Source organism: Macrobrachium nipponense, chromosome 20 (genome assembly GCF_015104395.2).
Source record: "Macrobrachium nipponense isolate FS-2020 chromosome 20, ASM1510439v2, whole genome shotgun sequence".
NCBI lineage: Eukaryota > Metazoa > Arthropoda > Malacostraca > Decapoda > Palaemonidae > Macrobrachium > Macrobrachium nipponense.
The window spans coordinates 58425658-58449353 of NC_061089.1; the positions used below are offsets into that span (position 1 = coordinate 58425658).

General features: G+C 35.2%; 1 long non-coding RNA gene across 1 annotated transcript in view; it reads right to left on the minus strand.

Annotated features, from left to right (window-relative positions):
• The window catches only part of LOC135226290 (uncharacterized), a 240049-nt gene that overhangs the window by 184499 nt on the left and 31854 nt on the right, over positions 1-23696 (minus strand). The gene's annotated exons all lie outside the window — the stretch shown is intronic.

Consider the following 23696-nt stretch of genomic DNA (forward strand, 5'->3'; position numbering starts at 1 on the left):
AAAATAATGATGAAAGGATCGTGTGACTGTTTTCTTCTTATGGTGATAATGATGAGTAAAAATAATGTTGAAAGAATCTTCTGGTTTCTCATTTATGATAATGACGAGTAAAAATAATGTTGAAAGAATCTTCTGGCTTCGTATGATAATGATAATGATGAGTGAAAATAATGTTGAAAGAATCCTCTGGCTTCTTATTTATGATGATGATGATGAGTAAAACTAATGTTGAAAGAATCTGGCTTCTTATATGTGATGATAATGATGAGTAAAAATAATGATGAAAGAATCTTCTAGCTGTCTTCTAATTATGATGATAATGATTAGTAAAAATAATGTTGAAATGTTCTTGTGGTTGTCTTCTTATTATGATGATAATGCTGACTACAAAAATTATGATAATAATGATGATTAAAAATAATGATGACACATCTTCACATCAAGATACCGCCAACAAATAAGGAGTATTCGTTAAATGAAATTTGAATGGCTGATATCTGAAAACTATATTCTTTCAACCAGAAAATTTCCAAATGAATAATGGAAAAAGATGACTTATTACAAAGATTGCGGGAATTCTAAGAAATAATTTCAGTTTCTCTTCTGATCAATGAAAAATGGATTTTCCAATTTTCATTGATCAAACGATTAACAGAATGATTTTCTTTGCGTAACTAGCCATTTCTAGTCCAAATATCCGAGCTAGTTTCAACAGTCATTATTATTATTATTATTATTATTATTATTATTATTATTATTATTATTATTATTATTATTATTATTATTATTATTATTATAATTCGTAAAAATCTCATAATAGCATGGGTCACTAAAACGGTGTAAGAAATCCACATTGGGGTAAATGTAAATATATATACAAACGAGCGTTGTCGAGAAGGAGAATTCGAGTAAGTTCTCGAACGCTCTCGTTTGCATATACTCAATATCCCTCATATATATCTTAATATTGACGCGTACACCAACGTGGATTTCTTTACCGCTATTACTATTATTATTATTCTTGCTTACCGGGATTTAAAAACGATTTTTATTAATTTGCTGTAAACAATTAGTTAGCGAGTGGATTCCATGGCGATTAATATGTTCTGCAGTGGAATGACTTACTTTGCAGACCAAGGACATAGTTGTAATCTTATTCAGTAAGAATGACTACAGAGCACCTAACCAAACAATTGAACCACTACTATGTGTAATGTGTGCGCGATATAGATTAGGGGCGCGGCAGGTTCTGACACTTATACTGCTGTCATTTTCATTATTGGAAATGACACTTGTTTTCAGGGATTTTTTATCCTCTTATGTACAATAACTTTAGTAGAAAAAAAATAATAAAAAAGAAGTTTTAAGCAGCAATCACGAGACAAAAACAAACGCAAATCGACAGAGATGACGATATGAAAAATTTACACTAGAATGCACTTGAGACGGCTAACGTGACCCACAATGATTGATCAGATATAGAAGAAAATCACTCTAAGAGAGAGAAAAAAAGAACAGATACTGGGCAAATCTATTTTTCTGATATCGTTTTTAGCCTCTTCGAAAGCATAAACAAAGAACTTCGGAATTCTTTCCTAGCTTGGGTAAAGTCATGACTGTGCGAACTTCCAACGTAAGAGCTGTAGTTCTTTTGTTACTTGTATTACTCGTCTATAACAAGAGAGAGAGAGAGAGAGAGAGAGAGAGAGAGAGAGAGAGAGAGAGAGATTGCACACAATTAAAAAACCAGCTCCACCTTCACCCGTCATAGAAATGACGAAGAGATTCAAAACCAAAAATGCGGACTGATAACAAAGGTGGATGCGGAGCACCCAAAGCCGGACGGAAAAGAGCGCGGTGTGGTGTGACATGAATGGGTACAGAGGAAATTCGTTTCACAAAAATCATGAAATAAAAAAAATATAATGAAAAAATACAGACATGAATGCCAGCCACCGGGAACCGAAAGATTACGTAAGGATGGGCACACGATGATCAAAATAAGGACGGAGGGACTTGATAACAGGAATAGCGTAAAAATGAATTTGGTAGGAAATGAACATGCAGAGGTAATAAAGGAAGCCGAAGTCAGGGGGGGAAGAAGGGGAGGGGACAGGGAACCACGGGTAGGGTTTTCTGGGATAATGAGGGAAGGAGGAATCATGAAGATGAAAGTAAAGAAGAAGAAAGGAAAGTCCGAGACAAAGAGTACGTAAAGAAATAAACGGACCTAAAACTTATGAATGAAAGGATACGGAAGACGAGAACTCAAAACTAATGAATGAAAGAATATGAAAGACGACACGGGCCCTTGTTAAAAAAAGAGAGAAAAAAAACGGATGGGGCCCAAAAACACAGAGAGAAAAATCGGTGGCGAGTTGCGTTAGATGACTTCTGAAGCATACCGCAGGATGCAGCGAAGGCCAAACAAAAATATTTGGAGAAGGTAAAAATGCAAGAGGGTGTGTGGTTGAGCAAGCACCACCTGCTGCCCGCCCCTACATGCAAATCGCATTCCTCTCTCTCTCTCTCTCTCTCTCTCTCTCTATAGTATGAAAAGAATCAACCCCATTTTGTAGCCATATACTCTTCGGCAGAGCTGGCTCTCTCTCTCTCTCTAGTATGAAAAGAATGAGCCGCATTTGCAGCCATAGTATACCCTTCGGCAGGGCTCGCTCTCGCTCACTCTCTTATATGTATATTGAAAAAAATGGACCGTATTTGCTGCCATATACCCTTCGGCTGGGGGTTTAAAAGCTTCCACCAGAAATAGCGCCAGGCAATCAGTGGTTCCCTCAGCAAGACGGTAATTTCAGATTTGAGGCAGAATTCGAAAAATGTCGAGTGCATGGGGAACTTAATGAGACCTCAAGGGACTTCTATTTATATGTCAGCATCTCCTGTATACCTGAACGCATCTGACTGGTTGTCTTTTTGCCAGTAAATACATAATCCAATACTTGATTAATAAAGAAACAAATAAATAAATGAAAAAATAAAAAATCACTTAAACAAACAAAACTCCTATTTTGCATGAAGAATCATTGAGTTGCTGGGATGCCAGCACTCCTTTTACCAATACCTGATGTATTAAAAGTGCAAGAACGACATGCATAAACAAGGCATGCTATATTAGCATAAAGCAATTCTTGTTCCCGTTATGTTTTAAATGCACCGGAACGCCCAGGTGATCGATCGAGATGATAAATCAAAAGTCTTTTTCTACGGATCACGCTTTTGAAATGTTTTGGTCCAATATTCAGTCTTCAGACGCCATTTCCTTTAGTGAGTTAAACAGGAAAATCCTCCGGGAAATGTTTGATAGAATGTTTGATATAGACAGTGACATCGTTGATCGGATATTTACTCTCAAGAGTTGGTTGGATGCTCATCTAGAATACAAAGAGGAACAGGTTTGGTTGGAAAACTTGGTTGGAAAAACCTCATATGCTTGGTTTTACAACGGCATTGCATCACCACAGGCTCTTGCTTCTTGAATACAAGCACAGACATGCTTGATTAGCCACGATGAGAATATTATAATTAACTCTGTTGCATCATGTTGGAAGACATACGATGGAAATGAAAGTGCGAGGTAGAAGGAAGAAAGGAAGACCAAGAAAGAGATGGCGTGATTGTGTAGGGGAAGATTTGCTATGGAAAGGTATTAACGAGAATGATGAACAGGACAGAAATCGATGGAGACGAATCATTCACAACGGCGACCCCATATAAAAATGGGTTAAAACTGGGAAGAAGAAGAAGAAAAACTCTGTTGTAAAATCTAACACTCGAATAACGCAGGATTTCATAACTTACGCTATCGTGAAAGCTACATTTGTACAAAGCACGTAGACATAAAGTCTCACACACAGGCAGAAATAACATGTAGCATGCGTCACGCGGAACACACAGTTACCTAAGTTTCAGAGGTCAGAAAGAATGAATTATATCTTATAACCTATGGCGAGAAGTCAGAATCCAAGTTTTTAATTTTCTGCAACGGAAAACTATTGAAATGGCTGCTTGTCTGTCCGTCAGCACTTTTTCTGTCCACTCTCCGATCTTGCAAACTACTGAGGGTACAGGGCTGGGAATTGGTACGTTGATCATCCACATTCCGGTCAACAAACATAGGATATTGCAGTCTCAAACCTCAGTAGTTTTTATTTTATTTAAGGTTATAGTTAGTCATGATCGTGCGTCTTGCACCGCTATAAGTGCCAATAATACAGGCTACTACCAGCCTGTGGCTTTAAGTTTCATGGGCCGTGGCTGATCGTTTCATACAGCTGTACATAAAAATCGATCGCGCCGATAAAACTTCGGCGCATTTTTTTTTATTGACATTATCCGTCGTCATGATGACAAGATTTTGGGATGGTGATTTAGCGAAGGAAGATTTTCAAGATTGTGATTATAGAAAAACTCGAAACACACAAATGAGATGTGATTAACTGATTTAATTTATCAATCCGGAAGCACAACTCGAAAGATCATCAGCGCCGAAATGTATGGCACTTTCATGTTTAAGCTTTTCCACAAAACGCGCTTTCAATCTATACATTCATGCTTAATTGTAATTACATTCATAAACAAAATGCAAAAAGTAATCAGTAAAGCAATAAGAGGTACGCACTGAGCATGAAAGAAATCCAAAGCTACTTGTAACGTTGAATGAATTTTAGGAGACCAAGAAATGCTTAGCTGCAATAATTCTGAATAATGGCAAAGAGTAAAGGAAAAAGACAAAATTGTTTTGTAAAAAGGTACACTAGTAGATGGGGTTCTAGCAGCCATGTAAAACAGGACGAGGAATATATTTCCAAAAGGGAACGAAACCTAAGGAGACAGAAAGCATATAAAGACAAAGCAGCCAGATTTATTAAGGTTAGAAGATCATCTTTGTGAGACGGCTGAATAGATCATATTGAGAAAGGGAGAGCTTTGAAACTAATTGAAACTAATCAGAGATATCTAATCGCAATTCCCCATGATGCTTTCAATGGAAAAAATGAAAAGAGAGGAATAACATTAAATTTACTTTGCTAATAACGAGAAGCGTGTGGGAGGTGCTCAAGGAGTTTGAGTGATACAGCAGCTAATTCTGTCGAGACAAAATATTTCGTCTTACTAGAAATATATGGCAAGATGTTTGTCACAGCGAGAGTTAAGGGGACATTTGGAACTTGCTTTCATGAATCTTGGATGAACTTACAACAAAGCTGTTTATATTAAACGATGCTGTTCATATATATAATATTATAATAGATATATATATATATATATATATATATATATACATATATTTATATTTATATATATACTATGTGTGTGTGAATGTATGTATGAAACACATGCGATTAAGAGGTACACACAAAACAAAGTAAATAGTAAATAATACAGCATCCCGGAGAAAACGAATTGAATAAAAGAGCAGTAATTACCCCAAGATAGGGTACAAAACCCAAGAAGAAACCTCCACAGAACAACAGAAATGAAATGCAAAAGTAATAAAAAAATAACAAACACATCACCCAAAGACTAAAGCAGAAGGAAGGAAGACCCGACGGGAACCACCGGGCGAATAAATAAGGAACAAGTTCGTTTCATTTTTCATTCCGTCGGCGATTCCCTCGGACGGCTACAATGCAATAGCTTTCGCCGGGCCGCCCATCCTTGACAAAATTGATTCATAAATTGAGTCCGTGATATGGTTCCTTCGTCCTCAGAGAGCGCTCGATGGAGGCCCCCCCACCCCCCCAACCCCACCCCACCGGGTCGGGATCTGAATACTTTATGCGCTATCAAAATATCATTGTCCTGATGCGGATCAACAATACATCGATAACTGGTGGCCATTACCCGTGAAATATGAGCGCCTCATAAATTGGATATCGGAAGTCTCTCCATAACAGATTGCATACCAAAAATGTAAATAAGAATGGAAATGTCTGCCGAGGCAATGCAAGCGCGGGACCTTCAACTCCAGCGAGCTTCGGAAAGTTTAATATTCGGAGAATCACTTCGCTTGAAGGAATGAATGAATGATTTTAATTTATCACATAGCTTTAAAGATCATTCATTTGGCAGTGCAGATGCAAATGAATAACACTATCGAATGAAACTAAAATTTAAAGGCTAATATAATCTGAAGTCCTTCAATCACGGGTGAAAACGGCGTAAGTAGAAAAATACTGAATTAGCCAAAACACAATCATATTTGCATATAAAGCCAAACAAACGAAGTTAAGCAACATAAACCCAAGAGAATGCACGTGGCAACAGCGACAGAAATAATGATAAAAAGAGGGGCATGTCAGTGAAGTAAAAACATCAACACATTGACCTGGAATAATGTGAAAATAAAATGAAATGGTTCTCCAACGAAGACAACAAATGTTTCATGGATTTTAACGCAGTTAATGATATCTTCTGTAATGGAGCAAAGCTAGAGAGAGAGAGAGGAGAGAGAGAGAGAGAGAGAGTTTAATCTTTTCCATCCACCATTTTTTTTAAATATCAGTGCTCTCTCCTGTCTTCCTTTAACCTTTCACGTCTTCTACTCTTAATTTTTTATACCTTTTCTTTTAATAAGTTAATAAGCAAAAAGGTCACACTCTTCTGCTATCTTTTTTAACCAACTCTGCTCTCAGACAGGTCAGTGCCCTTAATCCTTCTACTTTACCCCTTCTACTTTACCTACGCACCAATCGTGAGCCCTTCCCAATATATTCTATGGCTGTAGGATCCGTAGGATTCTTGCATCCCTAGCGATTGGCGTCGTATCTGACCCACAAAAAGTGGTAATACTCAAAATCATATACATCACAAAAGATTTCGCGAAAACGCAATAACAGTAATGTAAAAGAACATCTTCAGAAAATAGAATGATGATCGATATACTTTTTGGAAACCAACCACAACTTAAGAGTATTTCTAGGAGAATAATGAAAATAAAAAAGTGCGTTAGAAGGGAAAAAAATAAAAATTCTGGAGTGATGAAACTAAGAGAGATGAAAAGAAGACTAAACTTTTTTTTGGAATGTCTACGCCAATGCAATGACAAAACTACAAATGCACGGAAAAAACTATAAAGTAATACCTTTATCAGGGCAATATGCATACATAAATATAGGCACAGATAATGAAACGAAGAGAGAGAGAGAGAGAGAGAGATGAAGAATGTCTTAAAAATTCTGTGACGCTTCCTCGTATATAATTTCGTGATTCCCCCGCCTGCACTTACAAAATTCCGCAGGATCAAAGCCCCCTTAGTGTTTTTACCCTTTCGCCTCTGAATGATGTTGGTTATCTGCCTTCCCCAATCTCAAGCCGATTTTAGCTTCGTTGCCTATTTTCGTTGGTCTCCCACCCTTCAGGATTCCTGTCTTCGAGCTATCTATTTTGGATGCTCATTAGAAATTTTCCTAACTTGAGATGAATATCTTCATGTATGTATTCTATATTAATATATATATATATATATATATAGATATATAATATATATATCATATATATATATATATACACAGGGTGCCCCAAAAATGTATACATATTTTAAATAATTGTAAACTTGGAGTTTAATAAGTATAATTTTATTATTTCAAAAATATAAAAATATTTACAAGTATCATTTTATTGTTTTTTTCACTGCATTTTCACTATATTTTAAATAATTGTAAATAGCACCCCCACATTACCATCGCGATGTTAGATCCTTCCTTGATGAGATCTTACAAAACAGGTGGATTGGACGAAGGGGTTTCGTTGAATATCCTCCGCGTTCACCAGACCTCACACCACTAGATTTTTTCTTATGGGGATACTGGACATTTTGATACCGGACATTTTGTTACCGGACATTTTGTGACTAGGCTTTTTCACTACCGGACATTTCGATACCATTATATAAAGTATAAATCCAAATTATGTATCAAAAGTAAGGAGTTAAAAGTACAAATAAAAAAATATATAGACAAAAATTTATTAATTTGTAAAACACAGTAAAAGTATGATTAAAGAAAAAGCAACAATATTATCTAGTTAAAAATGTTTAATGTTATGAGCAATGCCACGAAGATATTGTATTTTATTTGAGGGGTCGTACCGTTCCAGCAATTTTTTTTTACGCTGATCGGCGTCTCTGTATTTTTCTTTGAGGTTGCGCTGTCTCCACGATTGAGATGGCCAATTCTTGTTGCACTGAGAGCCTCTTCATGTTTTAAAGCAGTTATAAGGGACCAAATGTTAGGATGCACATTTGTCACTGACGTTCTTAGAGCATTATGAAATCCTTCAACATAGTTATTGGTGCGTGGCATACCATTTTCAATGCGTTCATAAACATTCCATAAATGAATACGGAAGGCTGGCTCGACTCTTCGCCTTCGTTGGCCACGACCCCTCACTCCTCCAATATAATTTGTTTCGAAATATGCAACAAGCTCTTGCGGAAAATCGTCTTCATCAGTTAATTCTTCGAAGCCGTCAATAACATCGTCAATGGGAAGGAAAGCAAGCGCGGGTAAACATCTCACTTTTAAACTAAAATTATCATCTTGGTGATATTGATGTTTGAAACCTAATGTTACAACTTGTTTGTAAACATTTTGTGACAGGTGAAATAGGCAACAAGAAACATCTGAATTAGGGAAAATATCTAATAAACTATTGATGGCTGCTTTTTCAAAATCCATCATCACAGTGGCTGGTTCGACATTATGCAAGAGTTCTTTTATAGTAGTAAATAGTCTAGCATAAGTATTTCGTATCTTATTTGGCAACAAGGCGAACATTCTCGGAACACTAATGCCGTTGTCTTGAATATGTAAAGTTTACAGTTGATAATAAATAATTGAGCTACACTTAAAAGTTCCATCTACGGCCCAACTTTTGGCTCTTTTGATGTCACTAATTCCCGAGTCAGTAGCAAATATTAAAATTCTTTCAGTATCAAGTTGTCCACTGTCAAACTGTAGCCACTTCAAACCATTTTCAAGGTAACAATACTGATCAGGAATCAAATAACCATGCCGTATCTGAGGTATAGGCGGTACATTTTCTTCTATTTGTCTCCAACGCCTGATACTACGACTCAACGAAGATACTGAAGCAAATTCTGAAATAGTACATACATTCAGATTTTGGGTTTCTTTACATATTATAGTACGAGGAGCATCTTGTGTTGAACCAGACATTATTTTCATTTGATGATGTGCTAATTTTGATCCCACTCTTGTTGCTGTAGCACTGTGATTATGCTCAGTCTTAACGATTTTGTTGTCATTATCACCAATATAGGTGTGTACGCGGGCTTTACACATCCTATTTTCGCACTGCCAATACTGCTTTGAACCATCCTTATTAGTTTTGAGTTTATCATATATATAGTTTAGATCATCCACTAATTTTTTTCCATTTTTTGTTGAAGCAATTAGACGAGCCATGGGTGATACAATAAGAATATCTATATTTATCATTGATAGCTGAGCGTTAGTAGTTGACCCTTTGGTAGTAGACTGAAAGTGATAAAAAAACTGAGAATATTTAGGTTCCGACCAATGTTTACTATAAATAGCAGGTGTTTGAAAAAAAAATTAAAACTACTAATTACAAGAAAAGTGTGGCAATTATATAAACAACCAATTATAAGAAGAGTGTGGCCCTCAAAAGAAACTTATCTTCGCGCACACACATAGTGGTATCGAAATGTCCGGTAGTAAAAAATCCTAGTCACAAAATGTCCGGTAACGAAATGTCCGGCATCAAAATGTCCGGTATCAATATGTCCAGTATCAAACTGTCTGGTCACCCCTAAAAGACAAGGTCTACACTATGAAACCTGCAACAGTCACTGAATTGAGAGAAGCCATTGAACATGAATGCGCCCAAATACCAAGGGAATTGTTTCATGGTGTGTGCGATTCCATAGCTTCGCGTTGTCAGCAGTGTCTGGATCAAAATGGATGTCAGTTTGAGAATAGGTAGTGAAAAAAAACAATAAAATGATACTTTACAAATATTTTTACATTTTTGAATTAATAAAATTATAATAAACACCAAGGTTACAATTATTTAAAATGTGTATACATTTTTTTGGGACACCCTGTATATATAATATATATATATATGTGTGTGTGTGTGTGTGTGTGTGTGTGTGTGTGTGTGTGTGTGTGTGTTGGGGATGGTTAGGTGAATGTGCGTATGAGCGCTATAACCTCGTGTTCTTATATGCATAACAAGCATAAGAATTTTGAATGTGTGGTCATATCTTTATGTTAAAATCACATAAGATTAAAGATTTGTGTCATTTAGTGATATCGAGTTATTTGTGGAAAAGGGGAATCGAAACATCCAAGGACTTATTTTTAGTTACAATGCATTTCAAAGGATTTTTCTGCGTTAGGACTCAGAAATAATATTTCGGCCATTAAGGATAAGGCACAGGACAGCAGTAAGAGTTACATAATATACCATCATCTGGCATCTCACTGATATACATATGTTCAGACACTGCATAATTAGATGCTACAACCATTGAACGGCTTGTCTTACCACTCTTATACATAAATTTTGTAAGCAAAGGCCCTGCGGTCAAGGGGCATAAAATATTTTATGCTTTTGGCTACTTCTTGTACTTCAGGCTGCAGTCTACATTTCGTCTCGATGGATTATCTACCACAATATATGGGGCCATATTTTACTTTTACTTCACTAGTTCTTGCAGCTATTTCTCTCCTAGGGAGGCTTGAGCGTCATTGAGAAGTGAAATGGACATTTTCATTCCTGTAAAATGAGCATTGTATTCTTTTTCTTAGTGAAACTTGTGATTTGAATGTTAGTCTGACTGCCGAAGGTTTAGAACATATTGTGTGCACGTATCGAGTTGTTTTCGGTGATGGTCAACTTACCTGGTATACTCATGTGTGTCGACAATCACACCTTATTTCTGTCTAAATCTTCTTAGACAGCACATTCAACAGCGCTCTATATATATATGTACTGCTTCTTAAATCTAACACAGTACCTACGTTTAACAAGGTTCAGGCTTCTTATCATTGAGAGATTTGCTTATTCATTGGTTCAATCTTGAGAATTTTAGAAAGCGTTTTCTGTTAGGACATGGACCTGATATTGAATTAAAATGGAAAAATGTTGTGAAGGGAGCAACATTTAAACGGTTCTTTTTTATACTTGTAATATTTTTATAAAATTTATTGTCACTTGTACCCAGTCAGTAACTCATATGCCATGAAATAATATCTCTTCAATACTCTAGAATCCATAACGGGAAAATCACCTCTTTAATACCTGACAATTTAATTTTGAACCCAGGCCGAATGTAGCATGGAGGTTAATCAAAGACTGCGCCGCCAAATACTGATTCATATAATTATGGAATTTAATTTTCAAATGCAGAAAAAAAAAAAACTCCGGCCAGGAAAAAAAAAAAGCTAATATCTGATCTACAGCTCGTATCGAGTTGGTTGTTATAATGTCGGTTTGGTTCAATTTTGCTGCGAATAATACTAGCTCCCATTAAAATATGGAATCAAATGATGGCCATATTAAAGCTCACGGGCTTTTATGAATTCGGGGAAACGCTGCGTATCAGCGGCGGCAAAAATTCTATCCGAAATTAATTTTCAGTCGGAGGTGCTTGTTCAAATGAATTAATACATTTACTGCAGATGAAATGATTTGGCCGCGTTTCCCCGCTAGCTGCAAATTCCTTATTTTTGCTTCAGATTCATCAGAGTCACTCGCGTCACGCCCATGACGTGCTGCCCAAGTCTCGGGAAGGGGGGGAGGGGGGCAGCAGTAATCTGATTTCTCATCCAAGGCTGTCAATATTAATTTATAAATGATTATCTCCGCTACTGCGGCAAATACATACTCGTACTCACAACCACATAGACAAAAGTATTATGTAACCGATTCTTGATCATAATTCACTATTAGGCTATTTCGGTTAAAAATATTTTTTAACGATGATCTTAATAAATAAAATTAACACGTGCAGAGCTTGATTGATTGATTGACTTTTAATTACGGTTTCTAGCTACTGACTTCGAACTTTCAGTTACATATCTGCGCTGAGTTTTGTATTAAATTGCGTAATTACAAAATGTAAATAATAATTTACAACGAAATTTGTTTCATCTGATTTTGCACATAATGTCTAATTCATTAACAAAGGAAAACAATGTATTTTTCATTAATACCTTAATCAACTGTCCTAAGCTAAAACCTTAACAAGGCAGTGCGGCTATTACAATTACACAAAATAAGATATTTTATATCCTAGAAGGGAAGAAGACTAATTGATAACCCCATCAGCGAATCACTTTGGTGATTTGGGAGCCTATACTCTGTTTTTTTTCATCTGTCCATCCACCTGTGGTGTTTTTGTATGGTAACACTGCGTCCCGGGCTTTAGATAGTTACGTTATGTGTAAGTTTTAGGTAAATAAAAGGATATTGGGGGTACATTTGCAACTGAAAAGTGTTTTAATAATTTACTGTATGAAAATTACACCGTTAATATTCGAAATAGGATATTATTATAATCGTTGAATTTAAGCTGAATTTAACTATCTAAAGCCCGGGACGCAGTGTTACCATACACAAACACCACAGGCGGATGGACAGATGGAAAAAAACTGAGTACAGGGAAATTGCCAAACAAAATTAATGATGCATTTAAATTCTGACAGGAAAGTACCATCTTCATCTATGGTGCATCATTATACTGTGTCCTGAAATAGAAAGTAAAAATCCACAATTATGTATATGAGCAAAGATGTATTTTCCAAAATAGAAAAAAGATTAAAAATAGGAGTTTTGCACCGTTTCCACAACGGTCCTCATCAGCCAACTCCGAAGAGGACCGTCGTACCAACAGTCAAAAGCTTACATTTTTAATCATATTTGTATTTTGAAAAATACAGCTTTGTTTATATCCATAATTGTGGATTTTTATATATTACTATCATCTGTTTATAATATGCTTCAGCGTTCCTACCTCTGCTGATTAATGTACTTATGTATTCCCGCAACACTAAATTAGTGCGGAAACCAAACATATTTCAAAATTACGGTTTGGCTTTAACGAGGATATTAAGGCTGCCAAAACACATCTAGAATCACTAAATCAAAATTATATCCTTTGCAACCTGCTATATTTTAAGGACTGTGGAAATCCTATAAAAAAAATTAATAAATAAAAAGTTAAATTTTTTTTTTTAAATTAGTCCCCGTTTTGACGAACTGACGCATTCTATTTTTTCTTTAAGTTTTTATTTTTCTAGCATAATTACCTCAGCTTTTGATACCTTATAACATATCACTACTTCAGCTGTCTGTGTTGTCCCATTTTAAAATCAAATTGCCTCGAAAAAAGAGCTAATGAGAAGCTCTGCATAACATCAAAATCTCTGAAGCCAATTTTCCCAGAATGGGGATGAATTACTTATACAGTTATAATTTCACACTCTGACCAGGTTCCTTTCGTATTTTTCTTGGCTTTCGACACAATCATCAAACATTTTTAAACTTATTTGGTCGCATAAAGACCTGTCAAAACGGAACGTGTGTCGAAATTTGTGGCGGACAAATCACGAGATGCCACAAAACGCCCCTCTTCTTCAGAAGAAAATACAAGAATTTCGACCATGACAGTTAGTAGGATGGAGGATTTCTTCTAACTTTTACTGAGGACTTGGATGAAGAATTCAGCATATTGATTCGTTAAGCTTGTGAATCTATAAATATTTATAGCTAATCTCAATTAAATTTATTTATATCTATAACAGCATAACTAGCATACTGGTTTGAGGGAATCAGACAAATGCTATAGAATTCTATATAACTGCGTAAGTTTTGGAACTTGTAACTTAATAGTAACCATGCACCTTTTCCCATTACTAACCTTGATTAACCTATAAATCATGTTCCCCCACCAATGCCTGGAAACCATTTAGCACTAACCGCGCAAACAGAGCTTTGTTATCCATCAGTAGATACATGGTACCGTAATTATTGACAAAAAAAAAAAAAAAATATGGCGACCATTCATCACCAACCAATAGGAAGTCCTATGACATAATCGCACTAGGCTCAGTTTTCCATAAATGGGTGAGTATTCCATAAAAAAGAACTGGTTTTGACTGTTACTACTCATGGGCTTGCTTGTGATATTTTGCATCAATTTAAGGCGTCAAGAGGTCTGTTATTTCAGCAGTCAATACAAACATCAACAGCTTTGCAATGCACTATACCTGGTTCACTTAAGGTAGATTCTTGGATGAGCCGTATGCTTAAGAGACGTTTGTTTGGCGGCCGCCGATTGACTGGTACCGGGAGGTAGGTAGCTCCCAGCCAATCAGCGCCCGTCAAACAAACGTCTCGTAGGCATAGGGGTTACCCAAGAATCTACCTTAAGTGAACCAGCTATAGTCGGGGCAGTGATTATATATCCTCTTGTTACTACAGTATTGAAAAAAAAAATAAACAGCTTGTACTTATAGACAACAGACAAAGCAGCCTTCCTTGACAGAAAAACGAAACTCTAGAGATGACTAGGAACAAAGCCGTTCATCAGATGGAAGGCTTTTGATTCAGATCTGTCGCTAGAAAAAAAAAACTATCGTAAAACTGATATAGTATCTATCAATTCTCGGGTCAGCTAGAGATTCATAGACACGCATGATAAGAGATCTACAGAGACCTGGACCGCGGAGGCTTGGCAGGTGTGATGCCAGGCACCTGGAAGGAGAAAGTTCTCCAACACCTCACTGGAACAGTGGCTGAAATGGTACCTACAGAAAACGCCGCATCTCTTGGAAAAAAAATTAAAATCGTTCATAATATGGAAAGCCTTTGATTCAGTTCTGTCGAAAGAAAAAGAAACCAACTATCCTAAATACTGATGTAAGAAAAAGAAATCCTGCAGAAAACAGACAGCGTAGTCACTCGTGGCAGAAAAACTAAAATCTTTGGACGAGTACGAACAAACTAGTTCCTTTAGTTTTATGGAATTCTTTTGATTAAATTCTGTCGTGAATAAAAAAATTTAATTGTATCAAATTTCAGAAATAAGGAGACAATAAACCTTCAATAACTTGAATGGTTAAAAAGTAAACTTGTGAAACCGAGGAAAAATCTAAACTTTTTACAAGCAGATGATGACGAAAAAAAAATATATATGTTGATTAGGATACCATCTTTTGGATGTGAATTAAACTGTACTAACAAAAACTGCTGTTGTAAATCAAATAAAATTTGGTTAGCATTCTATTATTGAGATGTGAATTAAACTAGAGGTCTCGAAAATGTCGGGTAAATCTAGTTAGGGGAGTAACATTCAGATTTGCATACTTCTGTTATTCCTTTCATTAACGAATCCAGCCATTACCGTAATGGAGACGTTTTACATACATCAGCACACACACATATGTTAATATATATAAATATAAATATGGATATATATATATATATATATATATATATATATATATATATATATAATATATTAGCTGAAGCCAATGGAAAAATTTAAAAAAGAAAAGAGAGTGCCAAGTACTTTCGTGTTAAACACACAAATGCACTTAACACTCTGTCTTTTCTTTTTAAAATTTTCCCAGTGGCTTCAACTAATAAACAAAATCGCGTGCATACTTTTGTGATTTCTTAATAAATATATATATATATATATATATATATATATATATATATATATATATATATATATATATATATATATATTCATGTATGCCCGAGCAAAAAACTCCATATTGGCACAAAAGTTCGAAAAAAATTTTGCATCAAAGAAAACTGAATAAAACGTCCAGAAAACGGGTGGCTGGAGAGAAAAAAGAAAAAAAAAACAAAAAAAAAGAAAAAAAAAAGAAAAAAAAAAAAAAAAAAAAAAAAAAGAAAAAAAGAAAAAGCCGTCCACTACGGAAGCTTTCAGTGCGTGATGTCGGGGAAGGAAATTGCATCCTACAACACTTTAGAGTTGACGACGAAACATGAAACCTCGAACTAAATCCATGATTGCATTTCTTTTTTTTTTTTTTTTGGGGGGGGGGGGGGGGGTGAGGGGGATGGGGAGGGGGTGGGAGTGGAGAAAGGGGGAGGGATGGATAGGGGGGGGGGACCCTCCCGATTCCTTTGTAAGTTGTGCAATCCTGCGGAAAGTGACAGTACCGGGAAAATGATTTTTAAAGAATTATTTTTTCCTCTCGTTGTTTGATTTCATGGTTAAATTTTTGACGAAGCGAGGACTTGTTATTTATCTTAATATTTTTTTACATTCATGCTTATTCTTGAAGTACGAATAAGATTAAGATTAAATCCCAAAAATGAAACTGCTCTGTGACTGGATATTGAGTTGGTGGTTAAAGGCGTGCATTCTCAGAATAATCCAAGGAACTTGCCTTTAAGTCTTCTTATTATATTTTGTCGAAATTCACTGGAATTCGCATCCTGTTTTCGATGGAATGAACGCAGACAATGAAGAAAGGCTTTATTATTTTCACAGCACGCGCTAAAAGAGAAATATAACGGGTGTCATTTATCAATACATTTCGGTACATCTTAGTCAGATATAAGCTACTTTCCATAACGCAAGAGAATTACTCCTTAACTGTTACGGTCTGGATATATCATAATAAGTTGTATCTTACCAGCTAGTCGCAAAAAAAATCTTGTGGATGTGCCTGCGTGTCAACGAGAGAGAGAGAGAGAGAGAGAGAGAGAGAGAGAGAGAGAGAGAGAATTATGTAATATGTCTGGTACGTCCTCCGAAGAACTCGGCTAATATGTCAAGTTTCTATCGCTATCACGTGACGTGATAAAAGAAGATTTTACTAAGTATATTTACATAAAAAAATCTTCATTAATGAAAACCAAAACCGCATTACTCGACACCAAAATGTCTACCAAAGCCAATACGAAGATCAAATTATTACTATCATTATTATCGTTGTCGTTGTAGTGATACTCAAGGTTTTTTAACTCCGTCTGAGCGAAGTCGCGAAATCTCATCCGACGCCCCTCCCGCGTGAAATTTGTCGCCGGGGTAATGCTACCGAGGACACGACACAGCGTCGTACATCACAGGATAAATGCACAAGAAGCGTAATAAGAAGGAACCTTGTGTCCTCCAGGATTATGCCAAAGCATGACCAATTGCTTTCGAGCTCTGTCGCCTCGTCAGGCAAATTCGTAGGATCGACAGGTCCTCAAATGGAACAAAATCCGATAAGCCTGAATATTGATTTCCTAAATGATAGGTGACAGTCTGGTCTCTTGCAAGCAAGGGGACGAAGACACGCGGGCTATCATTTTCGTGTTCGAGTCGCTCATGCATATCGAAATTAGATATATGCATTTCTTCTTTCGAATGAATAGCATGTTCTTTGGAAGCTTGGTTTTCAAGTCAATGGCCTCTATGGGCTTCCTCTATTTGTATAGGGTTCATCTTCTGAATAATAATAATAATAATAATAATAATAATAATAATAATAATAATAATAATAATAATAATAATAATAATACTGTTAAAAAGAATGGCAGAATGAAGCGAGTTTATTTAATATATTTTTTTCTATTTTCCTTACTATTCGCTTGTCAGGCTCAGCGATGTTTCTGAGTAACTGGCCAATATTCATATAGGGAATTTTCAAAAAATTATAAATGATGAAGTTGATTTTACATATTGTTTTTTTCTATTTTCCTTCCTTACAATTGGCCAGTTACTCAGAAACATCGCTGAGCCTGAGAAGCGAATTGTAAGGAAAATAGAAAAAAACAATATATAAAGTCAACTCACTTAATTCTGCCATTCTTTTCAACACCATTTGCATAAAAGGTCTTCTACAAAAAAAAGATAATAATAATAATAATAATAATAATAATAATAATAATAATAATAATAATAATAATAATAATAATAATAATAATAATAATAATAGTTCAAAAATATGCGGGTCTGCGAGTGGATCGTCTTGTGCTCAACTGTGCTCTCGTATGGCAGAAAAGGGTGGTTTTGAAATAGGAAATATCTGTTTATACGTCTGCATTCCCATATAAAGTAGAGAGAGAGAGAGAGAGAGAGAGAGAGAGAGAGAGAGAGAGAGAGACTTATCGCCTATATATACCTATTTACCTTTCTATCTATATATCTGTCTGTCTATATATATATAGATATATATATATATATATATATATATATATATATATATATATATATATATATATATGTATTATATATATATATATATATATATAGAAATTATATATATATATATATATATATAGATAGAGAGAGAGAGAGAGAGAGAGAGAGAGAGAGAGAGAGGCAGGTGAACGTATACTACGACAAAAAATTCAGTGATTAAAAATTTTGAAGCACAAAATGAGAGAGAGAGAGAGAGAGAGAGAGAGAGAGAGAGAGAGAGAGAGAGAAGAGAGAGAGGGAGTTTGTTTGTGGGGGGGAAGCTTCAAAGGTTTGTCAAGGTAGGTATGAAAAAGTGGTTTCACACCAAATCCATTTGAGACGAATAAATTCCCGGGATTAGCAAGTAATACGACCAGCGAATTAAGACAAGAGATGAAGCTAGGAAACCAAATTAAGACCAGTTAAAAAAAAATACAATTTGTAACGCCTCCAACCGCCAAGTATTGAAATTAAGCCTAAATTGAAATTAATTTTGCATTTTATTTCTCAGTCTATTTAACGCGTTTCAAACTGCCCTGGGCAACTCTATAATTCAACCGTACTATATAATTGAGTTGAACTGAACATGAATTCGATTCTAACGTACATACACACACATAAGTATATATATATATATATATATATATATATATATATATATATATATATATATATATATATATATATATATAAATGTGTGTGTGTATGTATGTATATATGCATACATATTTATCTCATATATTAGAAGTTCTTATAACTATTATTCATTTATTCATAATTTATGAACCTACAATCTTTGGGAAGAAGCCAAAAACTAACGGACTGAACACTTTCAATTAAGTGTTTCGTCTTTTGAATGTTTTCCTTCACTTCTGTTCTGAACTAAAATAATCTTCAACAAGGGTTTTTTTTTCTATGAGAAGTACGTAAAGAATGCAAATTATAATCTCGCTTTCTTTATTCCAGGATGTGTTGATATCTAGATTTAGCAGATAATTTTACGAATAGTTGATATCTGGATTTAGCAAAGAATTTTAAGAATTAAACTTCCCTCAGTATTTGAATAAGACGAGAATATAAAAATATCCCTTGGTTTAAAGGGCCATCGTGAAATCAGAATTACACAGTTACAAATGACCATTGTTGTCAACGAAACTATTAAGTAAATTATTCTCTTAAAAGAAGCGCAGAGACGAGAGTGCCACCAAATCTTATCATGTCATTGCAGCACTGTTATGGACTGCACGAAAATACTCATCAAATCACATACTGGCATGACATTCTCATAGTCAAATCAACAGGGCTAGGTCTAGGTCACTAAAGGTCACTAAAATAGCACTTTGCATTGATTCATTCTCCAAACCACCAAGCAATATTTTCTGCGGCAATAACCTTCCTCTTCGTCCCGTCATGTTAATATAAACCAATAAATCAATCAATCACATTTCGTAAACGTTGCCTTATGATGAATGAGTATACTGCCTGCAAGCTCATACGGCCATTCGTTGTACGAAGGACTGAGAAATGGGGGATGCTGTGTGACGAGGGGACTTAGGCGTACCCATATACTAAAAGTTATTCTATATATATATATATATATATATATATATATTATATATATATATATATATATATATAATATAGATATATATAATATAATATATATATATATATATATATATATATATATATATAAAATTTGTAAACCAATGTACATAAAGAACGCAGAGTTTCCAAACATAGTGACTTGGTCCTATTTGTAAGTTCTTGATTTTCTGATGCGCTGCCGGACTGGACGGATAATTTCGTTTCCCTGACTATCTCATCAAAAGCTGCTGAGTTGACGAGAAACGGAAGAAAAGGTTTCTTAACCACAAAGGTAGCCATCAGTTAATTTCTAAGCAGCAGGTGCAATAAGATATTCTGCCGATAAATACTGCTACTGACCATAGCATTTTCCAACCCAGCCTCCTCCTTACTTATCATATATATATATATATATATATATATATCTATATATATATATAAATATACATATATATATATATATATATATATATATTTATTTATATATATATATATATATATATATACATATATATATATATATATATATATATATATTTATATATATATATATATATATATATATGTGTGTGTGTGTGTGTGTATGTGTGTGTGTACTACATATATCATATATATAATTAGTAAATGAATAAAAAAAATTAATATTTACCGTTTATCCCAAGTTCTACAAGTGATTTCAAGCATATACTCTCTCTCAAAAAAAAAATTAATAAATAGAAAGAAAGAAAAAGACACTGTAAGAAAAGAAACGCCGCAGGCAGAAAAGTTTGAACTGAAAATATATCAGTGCAAAAGAGACGGGAACGCCCAACACGCCCTGAGGGAGAGGGGAAAAAAATCAATCAACCTGGAGTCATTAGCGCCTGAGCTAGATGAAATGGAGTCTGCAGTTTCCACACCTGTGAACTCACCTGAGTTTATTAATGAGTTTTCCGTTGCGCCAGTAATCTGGGTGAGGTGGCACCGGTTGCAACGGTAATTTACAACCTGCGTTAATTAACACTGTGAGGCTTCACCTTCCCCTTCTCTCGCCTTCGGATTAACAGCCTCCCGGCCTTTCTCTATCAAGATACTCTCTTTCTCTCTCTCTCCCGCCCCCCGCATCCCCCTCCTCTCTCTCTCCACCAAGTGGGCTTAGAAAATACTGTTACACTTCCTGGAGATGAGCAAGGACGCCAAACTCATTTCCAAGAGATAGTAATCATGCAAATATCCATCGATACCAAGGCTATCTAGGAAGTAGGTGGTGGTGGCTGGACAGAGGAGAGGGGGTGACTGGGAGTTTGGTATGATTCGTCCCTACAGTTTCTTGTTTTTGTTTTTTAGGGGGGCTGGGGGGGCGTTGAGGAAGGCTTAGGAAGGGGGGTTGGGAGAAGAGGGGAGGATCTGTAAGCAGTTCAGAGCGTTGTCCCAGCTGATAAAAGATATGGGGTTCTGCCTCATAAGGAAGAAAAGTTAGAAAACTCATCGCAGAAACTTGCCAACTAGGTTTGTCTCTTAGATCTCGGGCGCGCCCTCATCCAGCGAACTCTCGACTCGGCCCAAGTAGAAAGTCGTGTTTATTAGACAGAAAACAGGAGCTTAAAACTTTGGCTACAATGACTTCCATCACGTTGTGGAGTTACCGACGTGTTTTGCACATATTACACGAAATAAATTCGGTGTTAAGGTGGGATTACGTTGGAGCGATTTCATTTCCCGCAAAATTAAATGTTACATAGTAAATGCATATATAAGCACTCGCTCTCTCTCTAGCACACACACACACACACACATATATATATATAATATATACACCTGTCGAATTATAATTGCAATTCTCATCAATAAGGATTGAAATGCTCAAGCTTTTAGCATCTCATACCCTTCAACCATATACTAGATACAGTTGAAACATTACATAAACAGAAACATGGTACTACTACACCTTAACATTGCCTGCTTTTATATCCGAGTTTTATTTTTGGTCTTATTGTTCTGAGAGGATGAACATTCCTTTGGGAAACGTTTGCATGTTGCTAGTAAAAGTATTATGGGGTAATTTATGCTAGGGTAATTAATACTTGGAATTACTGTAACATAGCCAGAGTGGCACTTCAATTGAAGATTTGCCAAATTACCAAAATCTTCGCGCAGTTCCAAAAAGATGGCAGTTGAGCAAAGTAACTTGAACTAACCTAACCGAACCTTACAGTTGCCCAAACATTAGGAGCCAGAACGAATTTGAAGCCGACGGGATTTGCTCCACTGAAAATTCGTGATCATAAAAGCCAAAGCATTTTATAATTAAATATTTACACACAATATATATATATATATATATATATATATATATATATATATATATATATATATATATATATATATATACCAGGTAGAACGCAACCATATAAAAAAAAAATTCTAGTCATTTAAGAGAGCATTCTGATGTCAAGCAGACACTTGGCAACTGACAGTAAGCTTCTAAAGCAAACCATAAGTGATTCTAAGCTATTGCTATTGACGCAATTTTAGAATACTACCTTAAAACGCGAGTGAATTATATAAGAACCTAAAAAATAAAAGGCTACCTACTCAAAAAGCAAAAGAAGTTTCTCCTTTACAACCCATTCAGTGTCAATTTTTATTCTTTCGGGCCTCATGTTTATGGTCGATAGCAAAGGATTTACCAAATAGGTGATTAAATTCATGTTATTCTAACCTCTTTTACGATATTGGCAGAGAAAACCTCATAAGAGGATATGCGCCCACTAGAATTTAAAAAAATAAAATTAAAAAAAAAAGAATAAAAAAAGAATGTAAGTTTATACGAGGAGGAGACCTCTTCAGACATTCGTCATCTTGAGCCTTGAGCTGCTTCTTATCAGATTAACTTTTAGCTTTATTAAGGACATTACGAGAATTCTAGATAAGGTCACCTAAATAGTGTGGTGAAGATTCAAGAGTTTTTATTTATTTATTTGTTTTTTTTACTATATGGGGGGTACTTTGACCTAAAAACGTTTAATTTCTAATTTCATTAGAGATATATCTTCATATGCAATGATTAATAAACAGTCTCCATGTTATATACAATACCAAAACCGCATATTGTTAACATTACGCACCAATCTCCGTTCTTCTAGTGGTTCCCACCAAACACCTTTTCAGGCCTTTTTAAGATCTTCCACAGACCTTTCCTACCCCCACCCCGTCCAACAAGAACAAGAACAATAACAAGTTCTAAACATTTATACCAATCGTCCAGATACTTCGTTCTGAATAATCATTAAGTAAACAGCAAACAAATGACGCTTTTTACGACGACGGAAACGGATCCCAGTTTCACTGTCTATACGTAGAGGGGAAAAATGACAAAACTTCCACCAATATTTCGCTGGTTGGTCTTGCTCAGTTATCGTATATGTTTTTGTTGCTACAATAAGTTTTTATTTTAGGAGATTTTTCCATGCTCTCTAGAATTAAGTATTTTAGGCTCGTGGCTTCAGTTTATTAGTATTTATTATGGGCATAATTTTATATAAACATTTTGCAGCAACTCTTTAATACCAAAGGCATAACGATTGATAACCCTTAAATTCCACAGTAAATTTTATCAAGTATTTTATATAAATACCGAAAAATAAAATGATTATTTCTTGTGACTTTATGTTTATCTTCTTTTTTATTTTTTATTTTACACCAGTTATCATAACTCATTATTCAGTATATAAACATTTCTTAAAAGGTACCATTAACCTTTGGCCCTGGACCCATGTTAATTTTCGAGATTATTTGAGGGAAAGTGAGTCTGACGCCGAGAAATACTTTAGATGTTTGTGATATGTCTTTAATGAGTTATGCTGGGAAATGGTGCGTTAGAAGTATCCATTAAACAAATAAA